This window comes from Phyllostomus hastatus, unplaced genomic scaffold (genome assembly GCF_019186645.2).
Source record: "Phyllostomus hastatus isolate PE091 unplaced genomic scaffold, TTU_PhHast_1.1 phas_contig_40, whole genome shotgun sequence".
NCBI classification, from domain to species: Eukaryota; Metazoa; Chordata; class Mammalia; order Chiroptera; family Phyllostomidae; genus Phyllostomus; species Phyllostomus hastatus.
Window position 1 is genome coordinate 41,125,192 of NW_025333872.1, and position 21,131 is coordinate 41,146,322.

A 21,131-nucleotide genomic window follows, 5' to 3' on the forward strand; every position below is an offset into this window, starting at 1 on the left:
GATTGTATTTTCCTGAAATATTTAATTCCCATCTATATTATCATATGATAGGAATAGAAATTTAAGAAAAAATTTGATGAGGGAGAGAAGATGAGTGTTAAAATGAAGAAGTTATGTTCTTCAACCTTTTTCCTGCACTTTAGGAAAATACTGCAATCATTTCATTTTATTCTGTATTTTACAGATGGGCTTTTGACAATGACATGTCTAATTTACCAATTGATTTAATTTTATAACATCAACCTTGCCTTTTGGGGATGTTCTAGTCTACTTATCTGTTATTAGTGTCTTCCATCTACTTTCAAATCCATAAAACCCCTGTAACAATTTTGCCAACTGTGAATCTTTGTTGACAATCCATGTGGCCTTTTCTAGCCCTTGAAATCATCCACTCCTACTTTAAGAGAGTAAAGTGAACTTGACCTGACAAAGTATTGTAATTGTGGTGATAACCCTGCCTCTTCGTTTGCAGAGGTTATTTCCCCCTCCAACCCTTTTTACCCTGAAGCTGAGGGCCAACAAAATCATTCTTATGTTAACATGTTTAGAAGTTACTTCTGGTTTCTTGTTAACAGCTTGTAAGTGCCCTTTAAAGTTGTTAATGCTGTGACAAAGTCATATCTGCTGAGTGAAATGCTGGGCCCCCTATGAAATTAGTAGGTTTCTTGCCCTGCAGTTGATCAACAAGTATTTATTGAGCAGCTGCCACACGAAAGATATTCTGCTAGACACTGTAGGAGCTGCCAAGATGCCTTACAGAGCCCTGACCATACAACACACTGACTCTCCTGTTCCCCCTCATGCCCTGACGATGCACAGTTTACCCCTTGTGCATATCTTCTCTGTGTTGAGTTTTGCTGAGTTATGACCTTGGACATTGTCAATTCTTCTTGGGTGGTGTCTTTCTGCCATTCTCACAGACTTTTAAAAATATTATCATCAACTAGAATTTGAATGGCAAATGTCACCTATGTCATAACAGGATGGTGACATGTTCACTAGTCACTAGAATAGCCGGGCATTGAAGTTTGGGAAGACTCTCTAGGCTTAAGTCCTAGAGAGAAGGTGTATTATTCTACCCAGAGCAGGAGCATGACTATGATTCTTTCCAGGAAAAAAATGTTTTGTTTTAAATTAGAAATTGTATTTCTGGTTACACTACTATTTCCAAAGCTGGTTGACATTATAGCGCCGTGGTAAGCATTTTGGTTAAACTCCAGGGATCTGGAATTCAAAATTTAATTCTTCCCTTTGCCAGTTCTATGACACTCACTGTCTAAGTCTCAGTTCCCTTATCTGTATAATGGGGGTGATCATAGAATGCAACTTAGATGGCCGTTTTGGGAAGAAGATGAGGTAATCTAGGTAAAGCATTTAACATTGTGCTTCTGATGAAGTAAACATTTAATAAATGACAGTTATTATTAATATGCCTGCCTGCAGTACTGGCCTTTAATAAGTGAGTCATTTGATTGTTCACAAGTGTTTCTTTATAGGTTATGAATTCAGTATCATCAATGTTTCTCATGATGTATTCATACCTCAGGTCAAGAGTAAGTCACAAATTACTAAGCTTTGAGACGGTAAATGTGAAAAGAAGTCAAGTAAATTTATTCCATCCCTAGTGTGAGCATTGGTCAGTGCTTGGTCACTGGTCACAGAAGTCTTTAACTGAATTTAGATAGTACACCAAGATAAAACAGAAGTGATCATTACTTAATAAATGCTATTTTCTAAATGATTAGCACAGTAACTTCCGGAGAGTCGTATAATGAACCAGAAGAAAATACCAGTGTTTCTGAGTGACCTTCATGTCTTTAGACACCAATGTGAAAAGAGCGTGACTTTCAAAATTCACGTGGAAAATAAAATGATGACAATATTTAGTCTTTACATGTTTAGACTCAAAAGCTTTAAAACAATTTACAACTCTTTAAAAAAAACAACATTATTGTACACCGAGATAATATCCTTATAAAACCACAACAGTAAAAATGAAATGGCCAATATAAATTCCCAGAACAGCCAAGAGAAAATGAAATGAAAACAAATTTGTGTTACTGGGTTTTCTCATTCAGAGCAAAGTTGTTTCATTTCTGTAATATTTGGAATCTATAAGAAAGTTTTTCACATAACTGTTTTGTCGTTTAACTATGCAAAATGTATCTGGGAAATCCTGAGGAGACAGAACAGACAAAAGTGAGTTTACTGATAGAAACCCCCTCCCAACTAAGTCACTAATCCTGCAGTTTTTTGGAGGTTTTTGTGCCTGAGGAAGGAGGTTAACACCTGTGTATCTGAAATCCCTAAAGCAAGACTCAGGTAAGGTACCAAGGCCTCTGTGTACAATTCCAGGGACATACCCTCTTAGACAGCAACACAGATGCAGGCAAAATTCTTCATCCCCCAGCTGAGTTTGAAAAAGAAGACCTGATGTTTAAAGAGGCTAAGAAGATTAAAGCATTAGCTTTTATTTTTTTTAAGCTTCAAAACTATCTTCCAGATGGTCCTTATTGAGAGAAAGGATTTATTCCTTTTATATGTACAAGATAAGAAATCCTTAGACTCCCAAATGACTTTTATTTTCACTTCCTGGGCAAAGCCCTGGTCTGCAGCACCCAGTGTGGAGTGAAGATGTGGAGCCCCCTCAGAGAAACCCCACACCAAGTCCCATGCTGGCAGAAGCATGGGGTATGGCATCAGGAGTGATGCTAAAATACCACACAGTCGTAAATGATTGTCAGTGGGATTCAGGCAGCAGCTATGACAAAGTGCAAAACATGAAAATAAACCCCATCACCACTCCCACCTACTCACTCCTTGTTCTCTTTGCCAGTTATGTGAGCCAGAATAGAGGGGAAGGCCTGCTTTGATTTACCTCTACATGAGAAAGTGTCCAACAGCCAAGCTATCTGTTCATTTGAGGTAGGACTTCTATCGAAGGATGTGAGGGAGGAGGTGATTTCAGGTAGAGCAAAAGACAAAATGAAGGTTGGAGGTAAAAGGGGCTGACTTCAAAACTTTATTCAGTGAGAATCTAATGTAAAACAGAATGACATAGTTGATAACATTGTATTATATAATTAAAAAAACCTTTCAGGTCTCTGTTAAAATATCAGCTCCTCAAAGCAGAACACTGCACAAAAGAAAGCCCCATCCATCACTCTCACATTTTGCCCTGCTTAATTTGTCTCTGTAGCATTTATCACTCACTAAAGTTGTATTATATAGTTATTTGTCTGTTGATTTATTTGTCCATTAATCAGCTTTTTATTGTTTACCTACTCTGGAAGTTCTTTTCTAAGCATTGGGATTGCAGCACTGAATAAAATAAACCAAAATGCTTGTTCTTACAGAAATTACATTTCAGTTAGGAATGAGGAGAAAGATTGACAATGAGAGAATAAACAAGTAAACAGAAATTCTGTCAGGTAATAATAAGTGCTCTAGAGAAAAAGTAATGCTGGAAAGGATAGGTAATGGCAGCATGTAGCGAGTGGCAATTTAGATAGAATGATCAGGAAAAGCCTTACTGACATTTGAACAGAGAGCTGCAGGAAGGGAGGGAGAGACCCCTGTGACTATCTGAGAGGGAAGAGTATTGCAGGCAGAGGAAACAAGTGCAAAGGCCCTGAAGTAGGAATGAGCTTGGTAAGTTCAAGGAGCATAAGAGAGAGGCAATGGATGAGGAAGAGGAAGCAAGCAGAGGGAGATGGGTGATGAGATCAGAGAAACAGAGGCACTATATCAGACAGCGTTGTTGTTAACATTTTGCCTTTAACTCTGAGTGTGATGGAAATCATTGTGGAAGGTCACAAAATAAAACACAAGACACCCAGCAAATTTGAACTTCAGGGGGACAATGCTTTTTTTTTTCACATAAGTATGTACCAAATATTGCATGAGACAAACTTCTATTTTTAAAGTATTTATTGCTTATCTGAAATTCAAATTTAGTTGGGCATCCTATATTTTTATTAGCTGAGTCTGGCCACCCCACTTTGGATGGCTTTGAGCAGAGGACTGACACAGTCTGACTTCAGTTTTAAGTCCTGACTTGAACAGGACTGCTGTGGCAGCTGTGGTGAGAATAAACAACAGGAGCAAAAGTGGAAGCAAGGTGACCACTTAGGGTGATCAGAGGAGAATGAATCAATGAATGGGTGGGTAGACAGAGGTTCTTTAGCTTGGCTAGAGTGTGGATAATGGGGAAATAATGTTGGAAATCTCTACTGGGGCCAGATCAAAGAGGGCTTTAGGGTCAGGTAAGAGATTTTGTACTTCATGTTTTAGGATACAGGAAGTCCTTAGAGATTTCAGAGCAGGTGAATGATATCAGGCTTGTGTCTTAGAAGGACACTCAGCTACCATTGGGTTGAAGAGACAAAATATTAGAGAGATAGACCAGCACCAGGACTGTTCCATCTCTGGTTTAAAGATGCCAAAGGCCTGAACCAGGGTGGGACCTGCCAGGTTGTTACTCTAGAAAGGTTGTTCTTCCTCACAAATAGGCCCAATAGCAAAAGTATTAAATATGCCTGCATTCCTGCAATAAAAACTAAATGTGTGGAGAGTCCCATATCTCAAGAGTTCATTGATCCAAGTAATGGGAAGACCTTCCCCCAAATACACACATATCCCTCCGTGGAAATACACCAATGTGCACAGCCCAAATGCCCTCAGGTATGCCCCACATATGCCAATATTCCTGCAGAGATAGTCAGACACAGAGAAGTGGGGATAATTTACATGAAACCATTTGATGATTTGTCCCTGACATCTGTTTCAAAACTTCCATGTGAGAAGGTAATTCTGAAGGAAAAGAGCAACAAAATGACCGCAGGGCTGCTGGAGGCCACGGATGTGCCCACTTCCTGAGAGCACCTGGCCTTTCCCTTTCCCTATATGGCCATGGTCTCAGGAGGAGCAGCTCCCACCCCAGCTGGAGGGGTGAGGCTGACTGGTCTAAAGCCCCTTGTGTATGGTGGGTGAAGAGTGGAATATGACCTGTTCCTCACTAGTAAGTTAACAGGAAGTAGGGGTGGAGAGAAGTGCTGGGAAATTCTTATGATTCTCAAACAGAACTTTGGGGAAATCCCCTCTCACCTCTGATTCTGGACAATGTAGGCTCTAAAGGTGATGAGGCCAGCTCAGAGGAAGGCAGAATGGAGCAAAGGAAAGAACCCGATCCTTGAAAACATGACTGAGCCACTGCACCTGCAGCCTGGAAGCCTGCCCTGCCTCTGCACTGCCTGCTATGTGACACACTAAGTGCCCTTGTGGTTTATGTCTGGGCCAGAAGTTCTAGACTTGCTGCTAACTATGTCTTCACTGCTAGACCCAGAATTCCAGGCTTTGACCCTGGTGGGCCTCAGATACTGTCACCTCAGATGCACAAACCCCTACCTGACTTTCTTCCAACCACTGTGCCCCCTGGCAGGGCATTTGCCTCATGAGAGCAGACACCCCATTCTCCACATGTAGGGATGCCCTTCCTCACCTCTCCCTACCTACCTCTCTTGCTCTGCCTCAGAAGATGGGGAATGATCTATCTGATTGTTGAGGTTGGGAAGAAAAAAATGAGTCTTCTTGGCTGTCTCTTCTCTCCCTCCTGGAGACACCATCTGTGCCCCTCCACTGCACCACCCCTGATGAGGTGGGTAAGTCTAATTCAGAAATGAAGTATTAGCAAATGCAAACCCATTTGACTGCAGCTTTAAAGCCACTTCTTCAGCCTAACTGTGTCAGTGACAAATATAGCATTTTTATCCACACCTGTATGGGTCTAGCACCCTTCCCTTTGTTGGTTCTAAGCTCAGGAAAGAAAGAAAGGGCTGTAGTTTTGCCCCTTTGTATTAGTTAGGGGAAAGGGTGGATGCTATAACAAAGTAGCCCAACAGGGTGTCACTTACATAAGACAGTAGTGATTTCTCTCAGACAGGAGAGGTGAGCAATCTAGACTGGCAACAAGTTCTGCTTCACATATGCATTAGTGGACACAGGTTCTTTCACCTTGTGGCCCTACTGTCCCCAGTGTTTGTCTCATATGCATGATGGAAGCTAGGTCATTGCCATATCCATATTTCAGTCCATAAGAAGGAAGAAGAGAGGATGGAGGAACAAGTACCCAATGCCATGAAGCCGTGGTCCAGAGATGGCACATGTCACTTCCACTCACTGCCAAACCCAGTTCCATGGCCACCACTGACTACAAGGGCAAAGTGTGTCTCTACCTTGGTGGTTCTACTCCTTTGACCTCTTGTTCCTATGGATGATTCACTGACTCCAGGATTTACTGTCTCCTTCCACAAAGTAAAATAATAAAATCCATTTAACCACCCAAGGCTGGCCTATGATCGAACATGGATGTAGACAGCTGTCCTTCTTGGACAATGTGATTCCCAGGAAGTAGTTCCATCACATCGATGCTTCTCAACCATGCTTTACAGAGCTTCTCCTGCCCATTCTAGGAGGTGAAGGAGCTAAGCTTTCTCCACCCAGCAGCCATGATCGGGAGCCAGGTCTTAGCTTTGCTTTACATACAGAAGGTGCTTAATAGTTTGAGCAATGAATGAATAAACAGTGTGGGTGAATGGATGGAAGGAAGGCATCAGTCCTCTTCACAGTCTCGTGCTGTATCCTGCAGGCTACTCCAGAGAACCACGCTGTTCCCAAGGGGGCAGTTCCTGGGCAGGAACATTCTGAGGCATGGCCAGAAAGAAGTGGCACCTAAGTGATGAAAACATAGCAGAAAATAAACTTTAAAAAAATCCTTATCTTTTGTTGTAGTGAGTCTTACTGTAAAGATGACACTGGCCATGTTCTCTCCAGAATCTAAAATTAAAAAACAAACAAAAAAACCCTTCCCTGAAGTTTCCACTGCCTGATATTGGCTATTTCTCTGGGATTTAAGTCACGAAGGCAGAGGAACAAAGATCTGGAACAAAGTGCTGCAGGCTGTAAGGTGTGTCTGTGCTGGCGCCATGGGAAGGGGCTGCTCCGTGGCCCTGCTGGAGCGCCCCCAGGCCACAGCCCTGATGGTGGGACCTGTCGGTCACAGCAGCTGAGAGAGAATTAGCAATCATAGATTGGGGTTTTCCAGTCCTCAGCTGGGGCAAGCCAAGATACTTTCTCATGGCATCCTGAGCTTCACTAATAAATTCTATGTCTCAGTTTTCCTGCTCAGAAAAAAAGGTCATATAGAGTTGTTTTCAAGAAAACAAATAAGTAAGTAAAAAGACAGTTCAGGTAACTCCCCGGGATTACACAAATGAGAAATTATACTTGCATAGCTCTTTCCCTGGGCTCTGCCCGAGGTCAGTCCTCATCCTTTGGCGTCTGTCTTACCCCGTGCAACCTCATCTTTTACACTATAGGCTATCAAAACAACTCGGACCCCCTGAGAAGACTAACTCCACCTTCTGAGTTACCATCCAAAGAAGAAGTTCAGGGTGAGTGCAGTGTTAGGATGACCCTGAAAGGGCTTTAAAATAATGAATTCACCCTCCTGGTAGTGTCCTTTGATAGACTTTAAAAACCTCCTTCTGACAAGAGGGCTCCTCTTAGTGGGCAGGTAAGATGCCTGAGGAAGAAAGGAAACTTTTCCGTGGAAATGCTTTTATTCTCCTAAGTACTCACCTAGAGTGTGAAGATCAAGCCCCAAGTGCTACAAAATAAAAGGCAGCATTGCCTTGTATTTGTAAAGACTCTTTTGTATACCCTGAGATGGAAGGGAGGGAGGGAGAGGAAGAGGGAGGAAGAGATGTTTTGCTAACATATTCCTGAACTCTGGTCATAACAGCAATGGCAGCCCCCCAGGCCCTCTTTCAGGGGAGGGTCTCACGGGCAGCCTCCTTGGGCCCAGACACTGGCACTGGCTTGACACTGGCAGCAGACCATAGTCATGGGCTGCTGGATGCCTGAGGACTCAGGATGCCCAGGGCCTCCTCCCTCCTCTGACATTCCATGAGGCTGGCCTGGGAAAGCCCCCAACAAGGGGGATAGCAGGAAGCTGGAGCAACCAAGGGACAGAGGGTGCTGAACGATCAGAGCAGGATCCTCTGTGTCCTGTTTGTTTGTTGTCAGCACCTCAGTGCAGGCTCTCTACTTGCTATGAAAGGCCATGTTTACTGCCTCGGAAAGCAAATTTTGCACCTAACCAGGAGAAAACTTTCTCTTTAACATGATTCTTCAGGGAGGAGAAAACCCTCCCTCCCTGAGGTCTGAGTATTACTGTGCAAACTGAGCACTGTGAATATTGTGCATATTGAGGTCTGAATAGCTGCTCTTCCATGCCCTCTGCTCCTCACTTAGCATCAACACCCCAAAGCTGCCTCTGGGTTTAAATAACAAATGTGGGCTTCAGGCTCTCCCAGCCCCTGTGGGTTCAGCAGAGAAGAGTGAACCCTAAAGCATTATGGAGGCACTCCAGAATGATCAAGGAGGTATAGATGGTGCTAGAACTTTAGTCTAGTACTGTGGTTCTCAGACTGCGGCTCATTAGAATCATGGGCAAAAATGCTCACAACCTGATGACCAGGCTGCACCCTCACCATTACACCAGGATTTCTGGGGGTGGAACCAGACATCACACCCCGAGTAGGCATTGGAAATTTCCTGAGTTTTTCAAGGTACAGATGCCTGATCTCCAGCAATCAAGTTTGAGAAAGCACATCTAATAAAAATCCACAAGCAACCGGACCACAGCCTGTTGGGCAAACATCTTCCATCCCAGGTTGGCTCCCTTGAGCCCTCTCCCCAGCCACAGTCTACCCCAGGGGTTGTCAGCCACTGGCCAACCTGCAAAAGAATAACAGGGACTGCTACGTGCTCTGGCCCAGGCACTATGGAAAGAGTGTTTACATATATTGTCAAATGTAATCCCCTAACTCTTATAGTGCTCACATCCTGAGCTAGGAAATAGTCTCAGAGAAGTTAACTGACCCCAGGGTCACACAGTTGTTAAATGAAAGTGCTAGAATTCCTAGTTCGGCTCCTTCCATGGTCTGACTTTTTAACCCCTTAGCCTCAAACTTCTTGCATTGTCTTTGTTGATATCTAATGTTCTGAAACCACCAATTTCTCCAAAAGATAATTCTCTAAAACCTAAGTTTACCAAAAGCTAATTTGTCAGCTTAATCACATCACCAAAAATTTCCACAAACAATTTATAGAGTTTATAGCTATCCATAGCATAACTTGTTTTAAAAGATTTTTAATATTTCCCCCCCAAAGGTTTTCATTTTGCTGTATCCAGCATGGTGAGAGGAAGGGGAGGGCTTGCCCCTCCACAGCAGAGATTCTACTCTCAACACTGGCTCTCCATCCTGTGTCCTACCTTCATCAACACTGCACATGGGCCCCCCAAGCTCTTGGCCCCATGACTCCTTTCCTTTGTCCAGGTGCTCCAGAAAAAGAGAGAGAGAGAGAGAGAGACCCTGAAACAAAGTAATAGAGAGGTTCTGCTTCAACCAGCTATCTCAGACCTGTCAGAAGTTATTCCTCTGTCACTGATCCAAGTGACTTTAGATGAATTGACAAGAGCCCTCCAGTTCACCCTGTGCACTATCCAAGCATCTGGTCCTGCTGATGGCCAGGCACTGATCATGCTGCATTGGGAATGCTTCTTCACTTGCCTCCTGCAGAAGGCAGTGAGTCTTTTAAGGGCAGGGGCCCCTTTTCACTGTTGTACCTCCAGCACAAAATAATACAATAGTTCGCTGATTGTTAGGTGACCATAAAATTTGGCATTCAATCCAGGAAACTTTGAGGGTGGGAAGGGGTTCTACTTCAATAGGATAGTAAGACAGTCAGTGTAAACCAGGACTATCCTGACCAGTAGGAGTCATGGGAACTCTATAGCAGACTCTCAAATATTGGTTGGATTAATAAAATCACTCAAATAAAGACATTCATGGGCTTGGCTTACTACCTGTTAATTGCAGATTTCGGGTGCTTCTCAGTTGAGATTGGGTTTTCCATGAAAGTCTTGGATAATATGAACCACCTTACTAAGTGCTGAAGATACTTGTTCCAAATCTATTCTCTGTGTCGCAGTTCCACTGAAAAGCTAATGATTTTTATGGAGAGCGAGCACTCCATAAATACCTGTTCGGAATAGAATTAATACAACTTGTTATGGCATTCATGTGGCTGCCCTGAGTGTGACTCAATGGGTTTGGCATCATACCATGAACTACAAGGTCACCAGTTTGATTCCCAGTAAGGGCACATGTCTAGGTTATGGGCCAGGTCCCCAAATGGGGGTGTGTGAGAGGTAAACAATCAATGTTTCTCTGGCACATCAGTGTTCCCCTCCCTCTCTCTCTCTCCCTCTTTTCCCTTCTTTTTAACAATAAATAAATAAAATATTTGACAAAAAAACACTCACATGGTTGAAGTCAAGGATATTTTTGTGCAATACCATGGCTGACTCCAACCCCTGACACAATGATCAACTACTCCCTCCCCTGGCCCCAACCAATCAGTACAACCCACAATCCCCACTCCTTGAGCCACCACAGTGAATGATTTTACCCCTATATAACCTATCCCCTGGAAGCCTGTAAGGAGCCAGGTCTTCAAGCACTAGTTCACCAGGAACTCCAGGCTTGGAACAATTTTTTCAGTTAATAAACCCTTACTTTCTTGGCTGAAAAAGAAAAGATTGTGTTGTGGGTTGAATTGTGTCCCCTAAAAAATATGTTCAGGTGCCAACTCCTTGTAACTTTGAATGTGACCTTACTTGGAAATAGGGTCTTTGAAAAGAGGTTATATTAGATTAGGGTGGCCCTGATCCAATGACTAGTGTCCAAATAAGAAGAGGAAAAATCGAACACAGACACACAAGGCAAAATGCTATAGGAAGACAAAGGCAGAGATTGGAATGATATGTCTATTAGCCAAAGAATGCCGATTGCTGGAAACCACCAGAATTTAGGAGGGAGTCATTAAATATAGTCTCATTCGGAGCCTCCAGTAAGAACCAACACTGCTGACATCTTGGATTTGTACTTCTAGCCTCCAGAATTGTGAAAGAATAAATTTCTGTTGCTTTAAACTGTCCAGTTTGTGGCAATTTTTCACAGCAACCCTAGGAAACTCATAAAGACCACATGTTCATTGTGAATGAGAATACAAACAGCAGTACAAATGTAACCCGGCATACTCAGCTCTTCTAGCCTCCTTTTCTGCCATTCTCCTCTGGGTATCTTCCACTCCAGCCATGTGGAGTTACTCATTGTTCCAAGGACATACTTTGACATTTTATAATTCTGTGCCTTTGCACATGCTGTTCTTTCTGCATTATCTCTCAAATCCTATTTTAACAGCTAACTCTTCTAGAAGACTTCTAAGCCTCTCAGGAAGAATTAAAGGCTCCCTTCTTTGAAGTCCCACAGAATGTTCTTATCTCTCTCCTGTCCATTGTTATGACCTCTATTCTTGTCTATTTCCCTTTTTGGGTGTTGAGTGCTTCCAGGAGCTATGCCCAACTCCCCTCTAAATCAATGGTGCCTGACAGAGTAGTTGGCACACAGTAAAGACAGCATAAGAATGCAAAGGATAGATTGGAGTAACTTCATCCTACCGAGCAGTAGGAGTTTAGTAGATAGAGAATGAAGATTGCCACTTTTTGAGAGGAGATAAGGCTAGCAAGGACATTTGGATCCCAACTGGGAAAGGTCTGAAAAGCCATAAAGAGAAGTTTAGATCTTATCCTGCAGACTTCTAAGTGCCTGTGAAAGTTTATTTCCTGTAGCCTGAAAGAACATGTGCCACAGAACAATGGTTCCTAGTAGTATAGAGTACTGGCCAGGGTGGGAGCTGTTTAGATGTCCAAATGCTCGGCTGGAAGGCAGTTGCCCATCAACACAAGAGATGGCTAGTAAATGGACTAGGACAGAAATGGTTCAAATGGCCTTAAGGGATGTATCTGACATATAATCAGGAGACTTCACAGCTAAATCATTAACCAGGAGAGAGGAGAAAAGGAACCAAGGAGAACTCTAAGGTTTTCAGCCTGTAAATATGACAGGCAAGAGTACCATAGTCATGAGAGGAACACTCAAGAGAAGAGCATGTTTGGTGGCAGGGCTGGAAGTGTCCAGAGAGTGAGTTTTGCTCTGGACATACCTGGAGATTCCCAGGAAGCCATTGTGTAATTGATTTCAATTGTGTAAGAGATAGCTGCTGTTTGGAGATAGAACTGTGGAAGGCGTCAAGGGACAGATGGGGCATGGTCGAAGGAGGGGATGAGGTCCTCCAAGGAAAGTGTGTGTTGCAAAGGCAAAGTGGGCTGCCACCAGACCCCTACAGAACACCAACAGCAAGCACAGGCCTCTTCAAGAGGCATCTCATGGATTTCTTTATTCTGAAGCCACAGTGAGGCTGCCCCATTGTTCTGTAGCTATCTGTCCTCAGAGTCCTCTGGGCTGCCTCAGGGACAACTCTCCTGTGGGAAAAAACTCCTTCAGTTTGCCATCTCTCAAAATCATTTTTCTTATTACTAATAATATTCAATCACAAAAGCTCTGGCTCACAATCTTGAGTTTAATGTGATGAAAATCCATATTCACCTTGAACAGGCTGTTTTAAACAACAGATATTTATTTAATCAGAGTCCATTATACCCTCAGGTCTATCCCTGCATACAGGAAAAAAGGCTCAGCCCAAGGTTTGTTGTTGTTGTTTTTTAAATTCTTCTTCTATGTATTTTTATGGAATTCACTGAGGTGACATTGGATAATAAAAACCATAAAGGTTTCGAGTGTACAGCTCAATAACACATCCTCTGCATACTGCATCTTGCACTTACTGCCCAAAATCAAGTCTCTTTCTGCCACCATTCATCCCCCTTTGCCCTATTCCACCTCCCCCACCTCCCCCTTTCCCTCTGGCAGTCACCATACTGTTGTCTGTGTCCTCTTTTTTTTTTAGCTTAATCCCTTCACCTTTTTCACCCAGTCCCCCAAACCCCCTCCCTTCTGACAGCTGTCCATCTGTTCTCAGTATCTGAGTCTGTTTCTATTTTGTTTGTTAGTTTATTATGTTCATTAGGTTCCACATATAAGTAAAATCATATGGTACTTGTCTTTGTCTGACTGCCTTGTTTCACTTAGCATAAGGTTTCGAAGACCACTGTTCAGGTTCTTTAGTCCCTGGAAAATAATATCCGCAAGAAGAGACAAATTAAAATTTAATGAATGTGCTGTACTAGATGTCTTTCAGTCAAGGATATTTATGCAGGTAAAAGAGCAAGAGAGGAGGGAAAGATTTTGTTGCTGACATTTTTTTTGTAATTATTAGGTGGGGAAAATTGGTGAAAGAAGTGGGAGTAGGGGCAGGGCAGCTGAGACAAAGTTAAAGTCCTGCATTGAGAAAGCAAGGCAGGTAGAGCTGAGGATGTGCAGACTAATGGGCTTTCCGGGCTGACACCGCATGGTGGGCAGTACACAATGAAGTCTGGAGTACTTCAGGGCAAGGAGCAGAGATGCTCCCACCCTAAGCAGCTTCACCCAAAGCCTGGCCAGCCCTGACTTGAATAATGAGGCTGTTTGGACCAGCCAGAGGGCAGTTGCTGAGACTTATATAACCAAACAAAAAAGTCTGGGGTTTATCTACCATCCTCCAAAAAAATATGAGGCTTCCTACACATTGTAAATTTTTTGCAGCCATGGAGTAGTTTTCTGCAGCTGCTGTGTTGTGGTTACCACCAAAGGAAATGTATGTTTCCTAATGAGAAGTGAATTAATATGCCTATAATCAAATAAAAACATCCCCCCATTTCAAATAAACATACACACATTTGCTGAAACCTGGAATGAAATAAACCAATACTTTTTTTAAATGACCTACAAGATGAACAGATTTTTCCCAGTGAATTAGAAGAAAATCTATATAGTTTCTAAAACTACCGAATTATCACAAACCCTTAACACTTTCCAAATCAATCCTGAAGCAAACAAAGACTGCATGTGCTCAAGTCATGCTTCATAAAATATACTACTGTGCTATTTTAAGGAGAGAACTAAAATTTTGTGGATTAAGTTCCTAAGGAAAGCAGCACATACATATCTAAGATGAGGATTGGTTAAGTGTTAAAACATATAGTATGTGTGGAGCAGACCGGCTGTTGGCAAGTTAGGTTGGTAGGATAGAGGTTAGAGCTGCAATGGCCTCCTGGGCCAACTGGGCACTGTTTTTTTTTGGAATCATGAGCCAAAGAGCCACTGAAGAGATGGCTGCCCATGAGGTGGAGTTGATATGAGTGTCCTTTTTCAAAGGACATAATCCATCCCAAACTACAGAGCCTACTGGCTTCCCCAGCACAGTGGGTTGTGACACTCACTGCTCATTAGAATCACTCAGGGGCCTTTTAAATCTGTAGACACTCAGTCCTCTGCCAGAGATTCCCATCCAGTGGCTGGAGGGGGGTGTGCAGCCCTGGTGTCTGTGGTTTATGGGAGCTTTCCAGGTGGTTCTAATGGACAGTCATAACAAGAGCCTGCCTTCGTCCATCCTAGCTTGAGGATGAGTCCCTTTCCCTTCCATTTACATTTCTTCCTGGGTCAGGGTATGCATTAATACCCCCTCCTCGACCAACTGTCTGCAGATGGTGACGGTCTAGTCACCCTGTGAGCTAAGAGAGTCAGTGGCTATCTTTAAGCGAGGAGTGATGCAATCTGATATGTGTTTTAGGAAAATAACCATGTAGACAGTTTAGCAGAAGGACTGAAGATAGAGAGCCTGGGGGCCAGGAGACCAGTTGGTACCTGACCAATGTTGGGCTGTCAAGACCATGGGGAGGAGGGCTAGGGATCGGAGGGTATGAGAGTCTGAAAACACAGTTGAAACTGAACCAACACAAATCTGTTGACTGTGTCAGGGAGGATAAGGGCAAGGAGGGAGTGGAGACAGAAGGTAAAAATACAAAATGGGACATCATGATTAAATTACCCAAGATGAAGGATAAGGAGAGAATCTTAAAAGCAGCAAGAGGAAAGGAAACAGTTACCTACAAGGAAGTTCCCATAAGACTATCAACTGATTTCTCAAAAGAATCTTGAAGGAAAGAAGGGGCTGGAAAGAAGTATTCCAAGTCATGAAAGGCAAGGCCTACATCCAAGATTACTCTATCCAGCAAAGCTATCATTAGAACGGAAGAGCAGATAAAGTGTTTCCCAGATAAGGTCAAGTTAAAGGAGTTCATCATCACCAAGCCCTTATTATATGAAATGTTAAAAGGACTTATCTGAGAAAAAGAAGGTCAAAACTATGAACAGTAAAATGACAACAAACTCACAACTATCAACAACTGAACCAAAAAGAAAACAAAAACAAAAACAAAGTAAGAAAATAACTAGAACAGGAACAGAATCACAGAAATGGAGATCACATGTAAGGTTATCAGTGGGGAAGGGGTGGGGGGAGAATGGGGGGAAAAGTACAGGGAATAAGAAACATAAATGGTAAGTACAAAATAGACAGCAGTAGGTTAAGAATAGTATAGAAAATGGAGAAGCCAAAGAACTTATATGTATGACTCATAGACATGAACTATGGGGGTGGGGGTGGGGAATGCTGTTAAGGGGGGTGTGCAGGACAGAGAGGGATAAAAGAGAGAAAAACTTTAACAACTATAATAGCATAATCAATAAAACATACTTTAAAAAAGTACAAGATGGGGAAATGAGGTTAATAGTGACAAAATTAGCTAAAAAGAAAGCCAGTTGATTTGGAGACAGAGAAAGAGCATCCACCTGCCTGGAGTGTTTGCCCTCCTTTCTCATCCATGGCCCTGGAAGGGCTGGAGCAGGTTCCACAGAGCTGACATTAGACCAGGTACTACAATTTGTATTACAATAACTTCTATTTATTTATAGACTTTAAGTTGCTGAAGGTCAGGGACTGGTATTGTTCATCTTTATTTCAGCCTCAGCATCTAGCACAGTAAGCACAAAATAGGCACACCACAAGTTTTTGCTAACAGGATGAATGACATAATGGAACTGGGAACAGCCTCACTGGGACATCTCACTGTTACCAAGTCAGCTTTATGACAAAGACTGTTTCACATAAGAAAGAAGTCAAAATGCCTTATTCACCTGGGCTGCAAATGACTTACAGGAGATGACAACTCCAGCAATGAATGTCCTTGGGGAGGAAGTGCTAATGAGGAAAGGGTTTTAGGTTTGAGTCCTCTCAGTTTTGGTGCTGCACGTGCCTCCCAGGGCAGGCAGCCTCTGACCAAAGCCAGTATCCATGGTAGGTGCAATCCACCCGGCGTGCAAACTGGGTGACCCAGCCCAGGTTAGGTGACCTCTAATGTGCCTCGGGCAGTGTTTGACCAGATGTCTCATCCCCATCTCTCTTCACAGATGCTTTCTGGGTAGTTTGATCTCTCCTGAACCAAGAAATTGATCATGTTTCAGAATGTGGAAGAAGAGGCCAAGAACAGGGGCCTGAGAGCAAAGCCTGTGTCTGTGCTTGTCATAGACACAGTGAGGGTGGGGTGATAGAGGACAGGGAGGAGCAGGAAGTGAACTTGACCAGCATAACCTGGGCAAATGGGGGAAATGCCACCCAGCTCAAGAGAAAACATTTTGATGCAATAGCTACAGAAGTGGAGCGGTAATTTCCACGAGCACAGAGAAACAGATCCTAAAGCTGTTTGTCAGCACTGCCATTCTTCGCTTTCAGATCTCCCTGCAACACCCCTTTCTTTTCCCCAGTTCCCTAAAATGGCATACTGAATATAGTTAATTAATCAGTCAATCGATATCCGGTGATTACCACACAGCTGCTGTGTGCGTACCTAAGAGGAATCCACCCGGCGTGCAAACTGGGTGACCCAGCCCAGGTTAGGTGACCTCTAATGTGCCTCGGGCAGTGTTTGACCAGATGTCTCATCCCCATCTCTCTTCACAGATGCTTTCTGGGTAGTTTGATCTCTCTTGAACCAAGAAATTGATCATGTCAGCTACAGCTCTATTTTTCACATAAAATCTCCCTGTGACTTTCTGTTGTGAGCCATCCTCCTTTCCCCCCTACCACCACCCCACTCCAATTTTTGAGGGGGATGGTGGTAGTGCTTTGCCAATTAGAAGTATGGTATCCAGACTCCTTTGTCAGCAATGCTGGGAAGGCTTCATTTTCACATTTCTCTTTGGCTTGCAGTGTTAATCCCGTTTCAGAAGTTCGGGGTGGTTTTTCCTTTCCATTTCTATGAAATTCAGTATAAATTTGTACTCACTTTCCCTGTTCTGCAGGTTTTCCTTTTCAGTTCTTATTTCCCTCATAGCAGAAGTCAGTAAAATTCTGTGCTGGGTACTATCTACAGGAGCTGCTGTTGACAGCTGGGTGGTGAGTGGGGGGTAGAACAGACAGAAAAGGGGAAGAAGCAGCCAATAGGAAAAAGGACTCTGGAGGCAAAAGGGGTTGTTTTGGAAAGAACTCACTGCCTCCTGTTGTCTGCCATGAGCTTTTGTTTTCAATGTTTTGAATGCAGTCTCCTCCTTATTTATTCAGATCTGTAAGCCTGATCCAGCTTTCAAATTGCCTGATGTGTGTGTGAGTATGCTGCCTGTGAAGGCCTCTGTCACGGAAATGAAGCCATGCTACCAGAAAGCACAACTAAATTGAAGGGATGAATTTAAGCTCTGAGACAGGGGAAAATATGAAAATACCCATGTTCAGAGCCTTGCCCTTTACCCCACCTGAAAGAGTTCTTGGCTTTTTCTACCTGTATAACAGAGGCTGTGGGGGGCAGCAACCTCAATGCCTGGTGAGACTTGAGTTAGAAAGAGCAGAGAATAGGTATGTATTGTGAAGAGCAAGGAGCAAGAGAGTGCCTGCTCCCAGCCACTGGTTAGGAGCACAGCTGAGGGGAGGAGACAGACTGGGGAGAAGCTGTTGTACTGGAGGACAGAGAGAAAGAATTTTAGAAATTTTCTGTGCACTATGATTAGAATCTGTCTTCAGCATTTTCTCAGTAAACTGTAATGAAAACTTATGTTACTTTTAAGTACTTTGGAGTAATACTTTGAACTTGACTCCACGTTACAAAGGGCCATGTGGCAGCTCTTATATGTGTGGGTTACAAATATGCCTTATATCATTGCAGAGATGAAGACTGAGTAAGAGCTGGCAAGGAACATAGTACTGGTTGGGACAGGTGTTCAGGGAAAAAAAGTGGGGGAAATAAGACTCTCATAATGGTGTGAAGAAGTTGGGCTCAATTTGTCCATCAGACTGTCCTCAAATGTCAAAGTCTGTCACGTATAGGGCAATGGCATTCATGAAAGGACCCCAAGAACCCAGATCTCCTCTCAGTAAAACAATCTCCCCGTGTTGTCAAATGCTAATTTGTGGTTTCCTATGTGGTCAAAGCCGCAATGCTGACCCTCACCCACCCCCAGGCACATGCTTGCTGGAGACACCATGGCAATGAGGGCATGACTCCCACGCTGGAGAGACGAATAATCACACCTCCGAGGGCATTAGGGCTCTCCTCTTGGCAGTTGATTGGGATGCATCCACCATCTTGGGGGCTAAAGAGAACCTATGAAAGAACAACCCTTCCCCTTTAGGGTTTATTGAAGTCATTAACAAATTACCACAAATGAGAAGTTACATTAGAGCAAAAAGAAGTGAGCAGTTCCCAAAAGTCACCATTCAGGGTATTTGAGGATAGAACTGTCTGCGAGTTGTTTGGTAGGAGGGCAGAGATGCCTCCCGCCCTTTGCTCCACAGCTCCAACCTCCTGGCTCTGAAAACTGCGCACCAGGGGCTGTATCTGGGTCCATGGGGACTGAAGAGCCTGCCTCATCCTCCCCGTCACCACCACCAGGCCAAGGGCTTGGCCCAGAACATACAGGCTCTAACTCTCACCCCACCCCCCGGGACCTCCTTAAGGAGGTGGGAATTCTTCCACTCTATGGGATGTCATTTTTGTCAAAACAGCCACAGCAATCCTACCCCTCACTAATCTCAGTCCAAGAATGGTCCAGAGAGCCCTGAACATTCCCCGAGGTCCAGGGTCAAGTCTTAGTGCCCAGAATTTGAAATTGTATGATCACCATGATCTTGGTTAAACTCTGTGAAACATATAGGTAAATAAAAGATTAGAAATGTAATCCATGTCTACACTAGAACTCGTCTTATTTTCTCCGTCAAATAAAACATTTCTATTTTCCCAATTTTCAGCCACAATCATTTGTAACTTTTCCAATTTCTCTTTTAATTGTGAAAATAATTACAAGTTACAAGTCCCTACTCTGCCCCCAATTACCCAAGGATAATAACCTCTTTAAGCTTTGGTTTTTTCATGTACACGATGAGAAGACTGTGTATGTAACTTCCTCACTAAGGTCCCGTTCAGCACCAATATTCTGGAAATCTGTGAGACATTTGATTGTAAGCTAAACTAATTTAGCCCCAAGAGAGAACAAACCTTACAAACTTTTAGGAGTCCCAATTATATTTGTATCTTACTTGACAGAAAAAAAATTAGATTTGACTTATGAGAAAGTCATTTTATGTACTACTTCTATTTTCTCTTTTGGAAAAGTTAATAGCCCATTTGTCAGATTTTGCTAAAGGCCTATTATGTTCCAGGAGCTCTGTTAACCATTGTTATAATCTTCACAAGAATGCACACTTCTGTGGGATTGATGTATTAAAGTAACGCTTGTTGCTATAAGAAATAAAACCCCTGCTATCAGTGGCTTACTACAACAGACTTCCTCTCTCATTCTTCCAAAGCCCAAAATGGGTATTCCTACTTGGGGTGAAGGGATACACTCTTCTAAGTAATGGTTCAGGGGCTAAGTCTTCCCCATCATATGTCTCTGCTCCCCGTAACACACTGATTATTAGGTCACACCTCTAAACTGCCTTAATCTGGCAAAGGGGGAAAACCACATAAAGGGCTTATTAAGGGTCAGTATTTTAAGTGGCCCTCATAACTCCTGCTCATATTCCACTGACTCTCCTACGCCACATGACCCTGCATCACTTTAGGGGAGGCTAGGAAATGCAATATCACTGTGTGCCCAGGAGGAAGAGGAACACATTTGGTGATTAGCAGTCAGTCTTTACCTCAGCAGACATTGTTCCCATTTTGAAAATAAGGAAACTGAGGCTTAGCAAGTAAGTGGCAGCTCCAGAATTTGAACCCAAGATCCTTGATTGCAACACACACACAAATGCCACATATGCGCATAAACAGCCAATGGACTATACTTGTGAATGCTGTGATAGTGATAAGGGAAGCAAAGTGACTCCTTAGGAATGGAGATTAACCTTGCCTGTTGATCAGAGAGCTTAAGGAAACTGCTCAAGACCAGACAGCTGGCCAATGGCTAAGCTAGGCCAAGCCCAAAGTCCTCTTTTTACTGTGCTACTGGGTTGCCTTAAATTCCATCTTGTGGGATTAATATGTGTTTGCTAGCCAGCAAGAGGAGGCAGGGTGTTGCAGACAGAAGCAATGGCACATATATAAGTCTGCAGGCAGAAAAAAAGCCTCCAGAGGAAGAGCAAGTCACTTCATGGGGTCAGTTATCTGTTACTAAAGCAATCAAACTATCCAGCCCAAGACTACATTATGTCTGTGGAATATTATTTCTTAGATAGCCCAATTGTTATATTGCCTGTCATTTTTATTTTTGCATAAAATTGAACTTTACGGTTCTATGGTAATAAAATTCTTTCATTTATACCATGTTCCTACCCACTAAGCTTTCACTAAGATATATCCTTTTATGCTACAGTGATATACTTTGATTAAAGTGGTTACAGATTTGTGTAATTCCACATTCAAATAAATGTCTTGATCAATTTTTATTTTCCATACTTTTTTTGATCCATTATCCCATTCCTCCATTATGGCTAAGATAATTTGCAATCCCTGGCATTGTGCTGTAGGTACAGGTGCTGAGACCTGTATGTTTAGTAGTTGTGCACATCAGCCCGGCTTGATCTGTGTTGTTCTTCATTATTTGCAGACTGATTGAAATCATGAATCTCTGAAGTATAACTATTTTCAAGATTGTCATCTAAATTATGTAAATAACTAGCCCCATAATTAGCTCTCTTCTTTGATGAGCTTCCGTTCAGGTTCAAAGTGTGTTCAT